Source organism: Staurois parvus, unplaced genomic scaffold (genome assembly GCF_062004578.1).
Source record: "Staurois parvus isolate SC_StPar_1 unplaced genomic scaffold, SC_StPar_1.0 ptg000410l, whole genome shotgun sequence".
Taxonomy (NCBI): domain Eukaryota; kingdom Metazoa; phylum Chordata; class Amphibia; order Anura; family Ranidae; genus Staurois; species Staurois parvus.
This window is the reverse complement of record NW_028318206.1, coordinates 1,745,345-1,760,700: the sequence shown is the minus strand read 5'-3', so window position 1 is coordinate 1,760,700 and position 15,356 is coordinate 1,745,345. Positions and strand designations below refer to the sequence as shown.

At 42.7% G+C, this 15,356-nt stretch overlaps 1 protein-coding gene across 2 annotated transcripts in view; it reads right to left on the bottom strand.

Annotated features, from left to right (window-relative positions):
• Positions 1-15,356, bottom strand: part of LARGE2 (LARGE xylosyl- and glucuronyltransferase 2) — a 94,697-nt gene that overhangs the window by 45,070 nt on the left and 34,271 nt on the right. The window contains exon 1 of one of the 2 annotated variants that reach the window (XM_089686772.1): positions 7,491-7,649. The exons of the other annotated variant lie outside the window; for it this stretch is intronic. The gene's annotated coding sequence lies outside the window, so the exon portion shown is untranslated. Of the gene's footprint in view, positions 1-7,490; positions 7,650-15,356 lie in introns of those variants that run through there. 2 annotated transcript variants of the gene reach the window in all.

Sequence of the window (15,356 nt, the reverse complement as noted above, 5' to 3'; positions counted from 1 at the left end):
AAGTTACAAGGCCCCTCAACTAAAAGGGGAGAGAGCATAGAATGGAGGAGTTGCACCTTCAAAAGGAATGTGCCCCAAAAACACACAAAATGTAGTGAACGAAGCAAATCTCTCTTAGCAGATCTGCCCATCAAAATTCTCTCAAGTAGTAAAGAAAATTACTGAGCTAAATAGAAGCCCAAAAACAGTACAAAAACATAGGAGCAACATGATTTATTCCACCATTCACAACAAGAAACAGTCAAGCAACTCCCGGCTACTACAGCAAACTTCCAGACTGAATTCCTTCAGGAGACCCGAATGGAAACTGCCAGCAAGATACAAACTGCGTGAAGTCCAAGATTCAAGGTCAGCGATAACGGGTCACATTGTGACATCAGTTTCTGCATGCCTGCATACTACCGCCTGTAGAATATATCCATGCATTATATACATACACCCACTCCCCTTCATAATAAAAACTTACACACACAGCTATTGTCTGGGGCAGCCACGTTCAAGAACCAGCCTTTGTTTCATTTTCTTGGCACCGGCAGCTGAACACACTTACATAGGAAGTGACAGACTAGCGACAGAACGGATACAGTCAAACGTTTTTCATATATATATAAAAATAAAATGTACACACAAAATTATACATTGCTGCTTCATCAGCATGGTGCTTGGGGTACAATCCAATGCCTGTTGTGTTAAATGTTGGTGGAAATAGGATGTAGCCTACCTGCCGTGCACCTCTGCGTCTGCCCCACACTTCACATATTAGGGACGAAACCTTTTAAAAGAATGTAAACCTGTAAAAATATATGCTGGTGTTCAAAAAAAAAACAAAAAAACAACAAACACACACACACACACCTCTCTAAATCCACTGCAGCCACACTCTTACACAGTGGAGCATGAGATGACGGTCGCACAGCAGAGATATGTGACCAGAGGCTGCAGATGGTGAGAGAAGCACAAGAAGCTTGAAGATCTAATTACAGGTGAAACTTGAAAAATTAGAATATGGTGCAAAAGTTCATTTATTTCAGTAATGCAACTTAAAAAGGTGAAACTAATATATGAGATAGACTCATTACATGCAAAGCAAGATAGTTCAAGCCGTGATTTGTCATAATTGTGATGATTATGGCTTACAGCTCATGAAAACCCCAAATCCACAATCTCAGAAAATTAGAATATTACATGCAATCAATAAAACAAGGATTGTACATAGAACAATATGGGACCTCTGAAAAGTATAAGCATGCATATGTACTCAGTACTTGGTTTGGGCCCCTTTTGCAGCAATTACTGCCTCAATGCGGCGTGGCATGGAAGCTATCAGCCTGTGGCACTGCTGAGGTATTATGGAAGACTAGGATGCTTCAATAGCGGCCTTCGGCTCTTCTGCATTGTTCGGTCTCATGTCTCTCATCTTTCTCTTGGCAATGCCCCATAGATTCTCTATGGGGTTCAGGTCAGGCGAGTTTGCTGGCCAATCATGCACAGTAATCCCATGGTCATTGAACCAGGTTTGGTGCTTTTGGCAGTGTGGGCAGGTGCCAAGTCCTGCTGGAAAATGAAGTCAGCATCCCCATAAAGCTCGTCTGCGGAAGGAAGCATGAAGTGCTCCAAAATCTCCTGGTAGACGGCTGCGTTGACCCTGGACTTAATGAAGCACAGTGGACCAACACCAGCAGATGACATGGATCCCCAAATCAACACAGACTGTGGAAACATCACACTGGACTTCAAGCATCTTGCAGTGTGTGCCTCTCCATTCTTCCTCCATACTCGGGGTCCTTGGTTTCCAAATGAGATGCAAAAGTTGCACTCATCAGAAAAGAGGACTTTGGACCACTGAGCAACAGACCAGGTCTGTTTTTCTTTAGCCCAGGTAAGAGGCTTCTGACGTTGTTTGTTGTTCAGGAGCGGCTTGACAAGAGGAATACGACACTTGAAGCCCATGTCCAGGATCAGTCTGTGTGTGGTGGCTCTTGACACACTGACTCCAGCCTCAGTCCACTCCTTGTGAAAGTCCCCAACATTTTTGAACGGCCTTTTCCTGACAATCCTCTCCAGGCTGCGGTCATCCCTGCTGCTTGTGCACCTTTTTCTTCCACATAACTTTCTATTAATGTGCTTTGATACAGCACTTTGGGAACATCCAACTTCTTTTGCAATTACCTTTTGAGGCTTTCCCTCCTTATGGAGGGTGTCAATGATGGTTTTCTGCACAACTGTCAGGTCAGCAGTCTTTCCCATGATTGTGATTTGAGCCAAGAATATTGCACCTTTTCACAATATTCTCATTTTCTGAGATTGTGGATTTGGGGTTTTCATGAGCTGTAAGCCATAATCATCACAATTATGACAAATCACGGCTTGAACTATCTTGCTTTGCATGTCATGAGTCTATCGCATATATTAGTTTCACCTTTTAAGTTGCATTACTCGAATAAATTAACTTTTGCACGATAATCAAATTTTTTGAGTTCCACCTGCACATTGTATTGAATAAAATGTAGTCTTCGGTTCACATTGCTGCGACCCCAAAGTTGTACGACTTGCTTATGACCTGCTTGGGACTCAATTGTGACTTGCTTGCAACTTTTGTGATTCAACATTGCGGTCTATGGTACGCAAATCCCAAAGTCGCAGAAAAGTGGCACAGGAACTTTTTTTAGTTGCTGAGACTTGCGTCGCATTGATTAAGGTGGCAAACATTGAAATGAATGAGTTTTGACTTGTCATGAGACTTTGTGTCGCATGTCACAAGATAAGTCACAGCAGTGTGAACTGGGGCTTAAAAAGGACCAGAAAAAAACAAAAAATAAAAAAAGAAGGATTTGCCATGTCCAAGAGACAACCAGAAAAGTTAACTGTGCCTAGTCAGTACCCTGAAAATGTTCCTTGAATTCCTCCTGAAGAACAGGGGTGCACTTCCTGGCATGTGGGTGTGCCAAAGCATTCCTGTGCCTACAGCAGTGTGGCTCTATATCTGCAGTGTGAGATCCGAGGCACTGCTGCCTCTGATTGATAGCCTCAGGCAAGTTGGAGGAAATCTGGTGTTGCCAATGCTATGCAGCTCACTGTTCTTGTTGCTGGAGGTCCTGACATGGGGAAGCAAAGCCCTGCCTCTACCTCTCTAGCCACACGGACACAGTGCAGAATAAGACAAGGCAAGTGATTAATGAGGAAAGATCTGCCACAGGTAATACTGACAACTTATCCTTTGGCCTCTGCCTGCCTTTTTTTGTGCACAGCTTCCAGAGTTCTGTTCCTCATTAAGATGACCCCAGGCATTAGAAAGAACTAGCCACTGCAATGCATCCATTATTTTGGGGGAGGTAGATAAGCATTAACTTTCTCAAAAAATAGAATAGCTCACATTGACACAATTCCACAGTGCAACTTGTACTATGATAGGCACCAAAGGAAAAATGTTCACCTATTAATTGTTAGTATGATTAGATCTGCTAAAGAAGAAGACAACTGCTTGCCCCTCCCCCAGTATCACAGGTGTTCCTATAAAAAGGACAATGAAGAGGTCTTAAGCCAGCCATAGATGGTTCGAATCTCAGCCAGTTCAGCAGGGACTGGCCGAGATTCGAGCCTTCTATAGGTAGGCCGATTGTACTCCAGTTGATCCACTTGGGTACAAACAGCATGTCGGATTTTTTACATGCGATTATTGCAAGGAGGCAATAACCATTAACAATAATCACTGTGTTCCGAGGGAGGAATTGCCCCATTAACACTGTTGATGGGGCATTCGAGTGAAGAAAACCGAAGCATCTATGGCCTGCCTTGGGCAGATAATCCCAATATAATAATGATCGGGGCTGTCATGGCTGCCCACAGACAAAAGATTGTTACCCAATCCAGCCAAAAAGTTCCAGAAAGGAAAACTGTTCCCAAATGAGCACCATAGAAGTAAACAGATTAGTTTGAATCCCAGCCATGACACTATCTGCACAGAGTGTGCATGTTCTCCCTGTGCCTACGTGGGTTTCCTCCCACAGTCCAAAGACGTGCTGAAAGGTTAATTGGCTCCTGTCTAAATTGGCCCTAGTATGTGTGTGTGTATATATATATATATATATATATATATATATATATATATATATATATATATATATATATATATTTATTAGTGACCTAAGATTGTAAGCTCCTTGAAAGCAGGGACTGATGTGAATGTACAATATATATGTAGATCGCTGCATAAATTGATGGCGTTATATAAGTACCTGTAATACAATAAAAATAAATTGAACTACCTGACCATTGTAGTGGTTCCTGAAGAGTGTAGGTTGTTCCATTTTAATTTGTTGCCAGAAAACGCTCTCTAACATGACGAACAAGCCAGAGTCGGCGGTTCCCCAGTGTAATGCAGAACACCATTTTATGCTTAGCGCACACGATGCAATTTTCACATTGAGCTCCGTTAGCATTATTTGGATAATGTAGATGTTAATCCTGCCCACGCACAGCGCAATTTCCCTGGCCAGGCTCAAAGTGTATTGTAACGACATACCATGAGATTTCTACACTCAAATTGGGCAAATCCGTATGCCAAAAAAATCTCTGCAGAGCCAATGGAACAATGCTTGTACATTCAGTCACAAAAAAACAAAACACAAACCAATAAAAATAAATATGGGAAGTAGACAGATTTGATCCACAAGGTCTCCTTCTTAGATATGCCAACAACTAAGGGCCTGCCTGATTGAACATGGATTAGAGAACTCTGACAGATCCCCATACAATATAGTTATGGTAAATCTGAAGGGGATTTTACAAGAATCATTTGTTTATATAGTAACATGAGTTTAAAGATATCCATAGAAACAAAATGGCAATTTCTAAAATTTTATGCATAAAAGAATTCCTACCAGAAATCTTTCACAGACAAAATGTCACCGGAAAAAAAAAAAAAAATATCAGTTTGTAGGCGTCAAATTGTTTTTGCATTTTTAAAACAAACAATCTTCTGCATGTCTATTGATCAATTTTAAGATAATGAAAATGATTGTACATACATTATAAATTTTTAGTAATATTTTTAAAGTGAGTTTTTCCAGAAAAAAAAAAATCATTACAGTTTATGAAATGATCTGTAGAAAAAATTCTGGTGAGTTTATTCAAATGCAAAAGGCAGATAAAATCTAGCTGGTTGTGGGGGGCCGTAGGTTGCCAAGTATTAATGCATTTGTGTGGCAGGTAGCACAGGTGAATGCCAGCAAGCCTATACAAATTTATGATAGGCTGACAGCCAACCATAGCTGATCACATATAATCGCACCTTGAACAACAAACTGTGTCCAAAGCTGCTCATCTGTCCCTAATGTAACCGTTCAATGTGCGATTCCAAGCAAATACCCATGGCCACCTGTCATTGACTTGTACAGGATTGCTGGCCGCAGCTGACCATATCCCGGTTGTGCTACCTGCTGAACAAATACGCTCTCTTTCTTGGCAATGTACAGTGTTCTGATCAGATCCGCCTTTGTTTTTCAAGAATATTTAAATAGAAGTTGAATTTTAGTCTACGGCCAGGTTGATGTAAACAGACGTGCTACCGAAGTCCATCTAGGTCCAAAAAATAAAAAAAGGGTCAAAAATTGTTTGTATCCTTTTTTCAGACTTAAAAATGTAACGGATCAGGGATAAAAGGATGTAAATGGCTGCAAGTTCATAGACCTGACATGGGTCTATTACAAGATGCAGGAAAACGTAAAGGACTAGAAAACAGCATAGACACAATTGTCACCAAGTTGCATCTGGTCTGTTCTCCTTTGATTCAGAATGGATTTTGTTCACGGATCTTATCGGAATGAACACCACCCATGTGAATGGACAATAGGAAAAAAAGTCTAAAATTCTGCAGCACTAGAGACTTACTTGATCTGCTGGAAAAGCTCTACCACCAGTCACTCACTCTATGCAAGAGCATTCCACCATCTAGCTCTCGCCGAAAGATATGTTTTCTTCTCTCTGACTCCTTATTAATGCACTATTAACTCAGCAGAAATATTGGGGGAAAATGATCAAAATTGAAGCAGACAGAATCCGGAGCAGCTGTGCATGGCAAGCAACCAGCTTCTATTGGGCAGCACAGTGGCTAAATGGTTAGCACTTCCGCCTGGCAATATTAGGGTCATTGGTTCAAACCCCAACCATAGCACCACCCGCCTGGAGTTTGCATGTTCTCCCTGTGCCTGTGTGGGTTTCCTCCCTGCGCCTGTGTGGGTTTCCTCTGGGTACTCCGGTTTCCTCCCACACTCCAAGGACATGCTGGTAGGTTATTTGGATCCTGTCTAAATTGGCCCATGTATGTATGAATGTAAGTTAGGGACCTTAAATTGTACACCCCTTGAGGGTTAGGGACTGATGTGAATGTACAATATATATGTAAAGCGCTGCGTAAATTGACGACGCTATATAAGTACCTGAAATAAATAAATAAATCTTCAGCTGGTCCAGTTAAAACTTCAAAAATGAGCTCCAGATTCTGCCTGCCTCCAGTTTTCATAAATTCCTGCCTTGAATCCTCCCTACATTTATACCCATGTAGTGAAAACTGACCACCAGCTAATGGCATAGACAGGGACGGACTGACCATTTGGAAATTTGGGCACTGCCCGAGAGCCTGGGGTCAGTAGGGTGCCCCATGAGATGCCCCTGGTACCTTTTTCATAGGCCTTTTGAGTTTGGGCAAGGACACAAGGGCCCCATGATCCCCTATTGCCCAGGGGCCCATGAGTTGTCAGTCCGCCCCTGGGCATAGACCACTCATCTTTAGTTGCTATAGCCTTACCAACCTATGAGAAGCTCAAAAAGTATATATAAAGCCTAAACTTTGTGAGAGATTCCACTTCACTTCCTGTCCTGGAGATACAACAGGAAATAAAGAATAAAAATCCCTTCTAGACAGTTGTCACGGTACTGATGTTCATATTGGAAGTCCTCTCCCTCTTGGAATACTTATATTTTCTCTCGGTGACAGAGGTTACCAGAGCAAATAGGAGGTGAATCACTTCACTAGGGACAGCTATAAAAAAATATGACGGAGGTGTAACCATTCTATCCCTTTCACGCTTTCCAAAACAAAACAAAAAAAAGTTATGGCTCCACTTGTACTAGAAGAATAATTTCCCAACACGCAGTAGCTTTTTAATAGCCAGAGAGGCACACAGCACCAAGCGTAAATCTAAAACCTGATATGTAATAGAATTACTAAGAGAAACTTTCCCAATGTAACAACGTTGGGTTTACTTTGTGGCTGGAAGTAATCATGACATCTGTAGACCCAGAACAGCCCCCCCCCCCCCCCAGTGATACTTTGCATTCCAGGCATGCAAGCAAGCCAACCTCATCTACTATAGAAATCTTAACCCTACACTGTACAAAGGAGCGTGCTACAGAGTGTGTGCCGACAGATGTGAGCAGATGCTGGTCCACAATGTCAATGTCTCAGAGTGCCAGTCCTAGTGAGCACTCACCTTATGAGCAGTAGCCTGGGTGGGTGCACGACCGTCCTTCTTGGGAAAAGTTGTACAAGCTCAGTGCAACACAGGCAGGAAAACTTTTACTTTTGTCTTGCAGCAGAAGGGGGTCAGTAATTGTATCCTCCTGCTTGTTCTCAGCTTCAAAGAACATGTAGAAAAAAAAAAAAGAAAAAATCCTGCCCCTCCCACACCTGCAGACAGAACAGCCCCCTCCCACCCCCCACTCCCCTCCCCATCCCAGCCTAACAGCCACCTCCCCACTCAGCAAGGAATGGCATACACTCAGCTTTATCAGTCTACAGTCAGCTGGACGAAGTCTGAGAAACAAATCTGCCAGAGGTCACCTCCGCCATGCTGTATAAAGAATCACAACTCCCCATTAAAGCATGAAAAGAAAAATACATATATTTCCTTTAAGTGCATCTAAGAGTATAATGTAGATGGGGAGTGCAAACGCCGCCTGTTCCATCTAAATGAAATGCTGCTGAAACATACATTTTAATGCAAAGTGCAGCCTGTTTGACCTTCTTTGACTGCAATGCAGACGCATCTCAATAAGACCAGCTGCAACCAAAGAAATGCAAGACCAAGTAAAAGAGGGCCAAGCAAAGATGTGAGCTGGCCACAGATGGATCAAAAATAGTCTGGTTCAGCAGGGAGTGGCCATATTTCGGTCCATGTGTGGCTTCTCCTGGTCTAACAATCAACTTCTGTTGAACAAGCTTGTGGGAATTTTTTTTTTGGTCAATGGCTATAGCTGCATCAGAGTCCCACTGTCAGAATACAATGTCTCAGTGGGAAGGATTCCTTTCTCCACCTCAATTATGTGCAGGAAGGAATCCATTTGTTTAAACGATCCATCTATGACCAGCCTTGGACCGGTCATCGACTGAGCACGATTAATGGGAATCTGATGACTTGTGTTTGATGTGCCAGAAAACCACATGCCCCAAGTGTTGGGGTGCTCATCAGCAATCCCACACACAAGGACTATGCTTCTCCCTTGCTCTTCTCAGTAACATTGATGAGCTACAAGAAGTGGCAGTATACAGCGTCCGATGGAGGACTGGCATTAAAAAGGGACCCCCAATACATTGGGATGGTTTTTCAAGGAGCAGAGACAGAGGCGGACCCACAACGCATGGGGCCCCCGGGCAATAGGGGATCATGGGCCCTGTGTCCTTGCCCAAACTCAAAAAAGCCTATGAAAAAAGGTACCAGGGGCATCTCATGGAGCCCCCTACTGACCCCGGGCCCTCGGGCAGCACCCAAGTTTCCAAATGGTCAGTCCGCCCCTGTGCAGAGAGATGGAAGAGTAAAGCTGGCCATAAGCAATCTCTGCGCAATTCACCTAAAGCTGGCCATAAATGGATTGAATCTTCGCTGGTCCCTGCTACACCATCTGAGATTTGATCCATCCATAGGTGGTTCTACTGAAGTCGATACATCAATCGACTTCAGTACAACCAGCCTGTCAGATTTTTTGCATACGACTACTACCAGCAGCTACATCCAATAGCAGTAATTATTTTGTTCTGCTGCCAGGATAGGCTCCCTGCTGGCAAAACACAATATCTCTGTGGGAGGGATTCCCCCATCAACACTGACTGTGTTGATGGGGGATTTGAGTGATTTTCTTTCTTGCAACTTATGCTTGCAGGAAAGAAAACCGAATCATCTATGGCTTTCCTTAGACGTACCAAAACAATTACTAATATCAATAGGAGGACCTGCCTAAACAATTCAAACTGTATGCAATTGGGCAGGCACTTGCACTAGTTTGGGACCTGTATGGCAAGTGTAAGAGATTGCATGTACTACACGAGGACCATGTTAAGGGTGCGCTACCACAAACAGTGTCTTTTTTTTTTTTATATAAATATTTATTGATTTTCAACAAAATTAATTTTACAATAATTTTCTCCAATAAAAAAGAGAAACAATATCACTTTACTACAATAATAATCTCCCCAAATGTCTCTATCCCCCCTTCCCCCTCCCATCTACCCTCCTCTCCCTACCTCCTCCCCACCCCCATCCACCCACTCTGCGTTTTCCCACCTCTCCCTGTATAAAGCAATCAGAGTATTCATCTTATTAGATGTTATATCTTCATATATTTCACCTTCGCATTAAACTCTTCCCATTTTTTCCATTTGACATAATATGTCTCCATCTTTTCTAAATGCATATAATAAAGTTTCTTCATCTCACAAATCTGATTCTCTCCAACTACCTAATCCTCTTCCGTCGGCACATCCCTTTGCTGCACTTAAAAAATACCATATACCCGAATCCTTATATAATTTCACTGATAACTCCGTATTATGCCAGTCCTTCATCGGACGCTGTATACTACCACTTCTTGTAGTTCATCAATGTTACTGAGAAGAGCAAGGGAGAAGCATAGTCCTTGTGTGTGGGATCGCTGATGAGCACCCCAACACTTGGGGTCTCTGGGTCTAATCTAACGTTGATTTCAGTAATCCTCCTCACTAAGTGAACTACTTTTTTTCAAAATACTTGTATTTTTGGGCAGTCCCACCATATATAATACAACGTGCCTATCTCTCCACAAACAGTGTTATCCCTACTCTGTCTGATCCACCATGGTTGATAGGAATCAGCCTATGTCTGTAGCCCCTGTCCTCATTATATTCACCCTCAGGCCTGGGGGGGAAAAAAAAAAAAAAAAAAAAGCTCCAACACCGAAGTGTCCAAGCTAAATCTCTGAAAGTTTAATGCAAGACAAGAACTATTATACAGAACTTAGTAGGCATTGCTTAATCTTAGGATGACCAATGAAACATTCCATTCTTATCAATATAGTTACGTGAAGAACAGGAACTGAGGGATACCATATACGGTAGTTCCATTTAGAGTGAAATGGAAACTATTCTCAGAAAATGAGAGAGAGATGTTACAAGCGAAACTAACTATTCACACATCTAGAAATAAAGGCATTATATAAAATGGATGCCAGTTAATAAGATATATCTCCTTACAATGAGATGCTCCAAAGTCCATGTACAACTGCAAATAAGTGCCACGTTAACCAGTGCTTTGCCCATCCAAGACAAAGTAACCCGGATGTTGGACAGGAGGCACCCTCCGATACTAATACTTACCTACCACCCACTCCCGTGACGGCCGTTTTCCCTCTTATGAGAGCACCTCCTTTCCCCGGTTGGAGCTAAATCAGAGCCAAGGATCCTCCCACATCCCCATGTGACAATGGTGAGACCTGGTGATTGGCCACCCAAGAGCACTGCATGGTGTGAGGCAAAGGAAAGCATACTGGAAGTACTGTGTTTTTCTTGACATCTCAGCTGGGAAAAGAGTTTTGTGGGGATCAAGAGGAAGTTAAGTACAAAAGCACCGGAAAGAGCAAACTGTCCAACACACCTTAATGGGCGACGTATAGGTTCACTTTAAGTGAGATGGCAGGACCAGCATGCCAGGCAATTAGTGCTCCATGTGTCTGGAGGCTACACAAAGCTCATCTTTTCCACAAATTGTACTGAAGTGTAATTACCAAGCTTTATAGTCCTAGTGAAAACTCTAGCAAATCCCTGCTTGCTGCAACAAGTTTTCAGATTCATTTCTCTACTCCCAAATTCATTTTAAAATTAAAAGGGTTTGTAAGCCTGAACTTAAAACTTCTTTTGTTTTGTCTCTTCCAGTCTGTTAAATATACAAAAGAAAAAGCTTTATCTGTTCAACAAGTACAAAAAAGAAAAAAAAAATCCTTTTTATCCTGCCAGAAATCTAGTAAGCCAGGAATGTGCGATTTGTATTGCCCAACGCCCGGGACATGTAGTACCGGCCAGGTGTTTTTTTTCTCGTTTAGCCCTGCTACAGGCAAGCAGCAGGTTTCCTTTTTTTTTTTGGCCCCCATGCGTGCGCCCTCCAACACTTCATTCATGTACCCCAGGCTCCACTTGCCCACCAGGCCCGGGACTGCGAGTGCCAGCAGTAGAGAGACGGAGATGAGCAGACAAACTTCTGCTCTCCTACCCTTCTTGACCTGACCTGGAAGTGAAATGTATGATGTCACTTTTAGGTCCCCATAGACAGAATGGCCAGGAAAGAATGTAATGCAGTGCAACTACTTGTCCTTGGACAAGCAGTTTTTTAAAAAAAATGTCCACCCCTGTAAGCTGTTATCAGTTATGTTGTTTCCATTTCTTGTTGTGGGCTCCCTATATTTTGAAGAGTGCAATGTGCGAGTGTTGTCACCCTAGGACAGGAAGTGTGTTACTGCAGCATCACAAGGTAAAAATCCAAAACCAACTGTCCACCTGTGAGCCAATACAGTGAATTCTCTGCAAACACAACCCAAAAATATTCAATAAAAACATATATTAAATCAAAATTATAGGTTCGCAAACACATCACACCAACTCCTACAAGTGTCAACCAATATATAGATAAATTTCGTGCTGCGCTCTATTATTATCAAAGACACATTGATTACGTGTAAAAAATAAACTAAAATAAAATCTAATATAAAGTGTGGAAAAAAAACAAAACAAAATGTGAAAAAAACAAATGTCCACTGTGCTTATACAATCCCTTTATACTATGGAAATAAATGTATCATTGTATATCCAGAGACTGATACATAAGAAATGATTTCCCCCTGATGTAGCCACGTGACCGGTGGCGTAACGCGTAGGGGAGGGGCTCTGACGTCACCGCGTGCAGTCGGCTTTTCTGGCGAGTACAGACACAGTGTGTGTTAACACACTGCTACCTTTTCTTCTTAAAGGCTTGTTTATTTTAATGAAAATGTGAGTGTGAGAGTTTGGCAATAAAAGGAGTTTTATAAGGATAAAGCACTATCTTCTGTTTTTCTTTGCAATTATATATGTGGAGTTTGCTGGAGTAATTCTGGAGGATTGTTCCCCTGGAGGGGAGAAGGAGGGAAGATTCATCCAACCATCCACACACCCATAGATCCATACAAGATAATGAGGAGAGGAGTGACACCAGGTTAACCAGGAAAACTGCGGTTTGGAGAGATTGTTTGAAGGTGATAAGCAGCCAAGCATACTTCATCCTTTTATAGAATAAACTGCGTGATTTAGCCTGTTGAGGCTGGAGACCGAGGTGAGCGCATGATAGAGCTGTATTTATGCTGCAAAAGTTTTTGGAACCTGGAGTGTATTCATCTAATTAGCACAGATTTCTCAAAAAGAAAGAGGACTCTTATGTATCAGTCTCTGGATATACAATGATACATTTATTTCCATAGTATAAAGGGATTGCATAAGCACAGTGGACATTTGTTTTTTTCACATTTTGCTTTTTTCACACTTTATTTATATTAGATTTTATTTTAGTTTATTTTTTACACGTAATCAATGTGTCTTTGATGATAATAATAGAGGAGCGCAGCACAATATTTATCTATATAAGCATCACAAGGTAAAAGCAAGAAAACTAATGCAGCCACCACATCCAAGAACTGGTACTCTATATCTTCGTTCTTAGGTCTGGATACACCTTAATCCTTAGGTTTTGAAGGGAGCCACCTTCTTTGAGGTTCCAGAATGGGGTACTTTTCAAGGTTCCAGGACTACCAGAGGTAGGTGCACCCCACCACAGCTGTACTTCCTATAATACAACTCATACAGACAGACAATCTGATCTTAGCGAGGGATGAATCAATACAACAGCAGAAAGCCATGAACAAGTAGGTGCTATGCCCAGAGATAATCCCCAAGGAGGTGGAATGTCGGTGCTCTGGCTCTGTGTCTTCCCAGCACAGATTCAACTGATCGAGGATTGGTATAGCCAGCACTCGTCTTCCCAAATAAACTCTGAGCGAGTAAAATGTGCGTATAAAATGGATTACGCGTTTGACTAAGGCTTATTGCCGAAATGCGTAACCCATTTTATATGCACATTTTACTCGCTCCATAAAGTTTATTATTCGGGAAGATGAGTGCCAGCTATACCAATCCTCATCAACAGCAGAAAGCCACCCTGTGGATGATATTTGTGTGGCAATGTATGGGAGGAATAAGGTAAGTATATCATATATGGGTGTTCAAGCTGTGGCCCTGCAGCTGTTGTGGAACTACAAGTCCCATAAAGCAGCAATGCAAGGCTGACCGTTACAAGTATGGCTACCAAAGGCAGAGGCATGATGGGACTTGTAGTTTTGCAACAACTGGAGGGCCACAGGTTGAGCACCAATCCCCCAGGCAAAATGAGCAGTTAACCCCTTGAAGTGCAAGGGAAAAGATTTTTCTCATCCTGCAGAGTTCAGCTTTAATCCATCACAGATATCCTGGAAATGTTCCCTATTTTACGTTCCCTACACTCAAGTATTCGGGCTCGCTTTACCTTCTCCCTGTGCTGCAGTTAGCCAGTTGTCAATGCTGAAGAGATCTGCACTGACACGGAGGCCAGCACTGCTATCTGCAGGATTGCACTGTGGGCCCAGGCTGACTTGATGAGGCACGTCTAGGAGGAGTGTCTATGACAGCCTGGGCTTACAGGAAATAGGGTAAATTATGATGGCTGTCATTCAAAAAAGAAGAGAAGCAGCGCTGGACCTAAAGTAGTACACATGCAGGGTGTAGCACCAGAGATGAGGTAAGTATTGCAGTAAAAGTTTTTATTTATTTTTTTTAAACAGTTCTGTGCCACATTTAGGGCAAGTTCACACCACATGCAGTGTCTAGTGTATTTGTTTTCTGCATCAAAAATGCACACAGTAGTTTGCAATGGTGAGAACTATGACATCGGAATCCCTGTAGTGTGTTCCAATAACAAAAAACAAAAAGTAGGACATGCCACATTTTTTCTGCATGGAACTGCACTGGAACGCAGCAAAATGCATCAAAAACGCATAGGTCACTAGAAGATGAACAAAAAATACAAGGGGAAAAAAACACATAGTGGAACGCATCAAAAATGCATATAAATGCATGTGGAAAGAATCTGGAGTTTTGCTTTAAGGTGCAGAGATCTCAGGGCCAGAGTCCATAGGGTATTATAAAAGTCTATGGTGATTCAAGAAGCCAGGCGCCATCTAAACCAAAATATCAGTTCTGGGTGAGCAGATCCCTAAATAACTATGCTATGAACAGACAGACGACACGCTTATCTTTAGACCGGTGAGCAAGCAGGAGATCAGCAACGGCCTTGCTACTTCTCATGCTTAAGGTGGGGTAACCAGGGACCGACTGACCATTTGGAAACTCGGGCACTGCCCGAGGGCCCGGGGTCAGTAGGGGGCCCCATGAGATGCCCCTGGTACCTTTTCCGAGTTTGGGCAAGGACACAGGGGCCCCATGATCCCCTATTGCCCGGGGGTCCAATGAGTTGTCAGTCCACTCCTGGGGGTAACCATTGTGTTTGTTTGCTGAGATCCACAAAAATTCCACTTTACCTTTACAGTAACAAGCCACACGCACACACACAGCCGGATGGGGGAATGTAGCATCTACGTGTGTGGACAGGATACCCATCAAACATCCTCCTGACAGCTTCTTCTGGAGGCCAAGGTCTGGACAGGAGCCAGACAACAACCTTGTACTTGAGAGGAACCCAAAAGGGGTGCTGGAGGAGGAAAGGAGAGCAGCATGCATGGCAGGAATGTACACGTCATAAAACACACACAATCAATAATTATTAGTGCGAAGAACGTCTGATTTATCTGGCACACTTGTATGTGAGCAATGCTCGAGTGGCAGCCATAGAGGCAAACATATAATTCAGCACAAAAGATATACAACATAAATAATACTATGAATGGGGTGGAAGAAAATTAAAACCTTAGGCCCCTTTCACAAGAGTGGACCAATTGGGTCCACCGGTTTGTTTTTCAAGGGGACCCGATCAGAC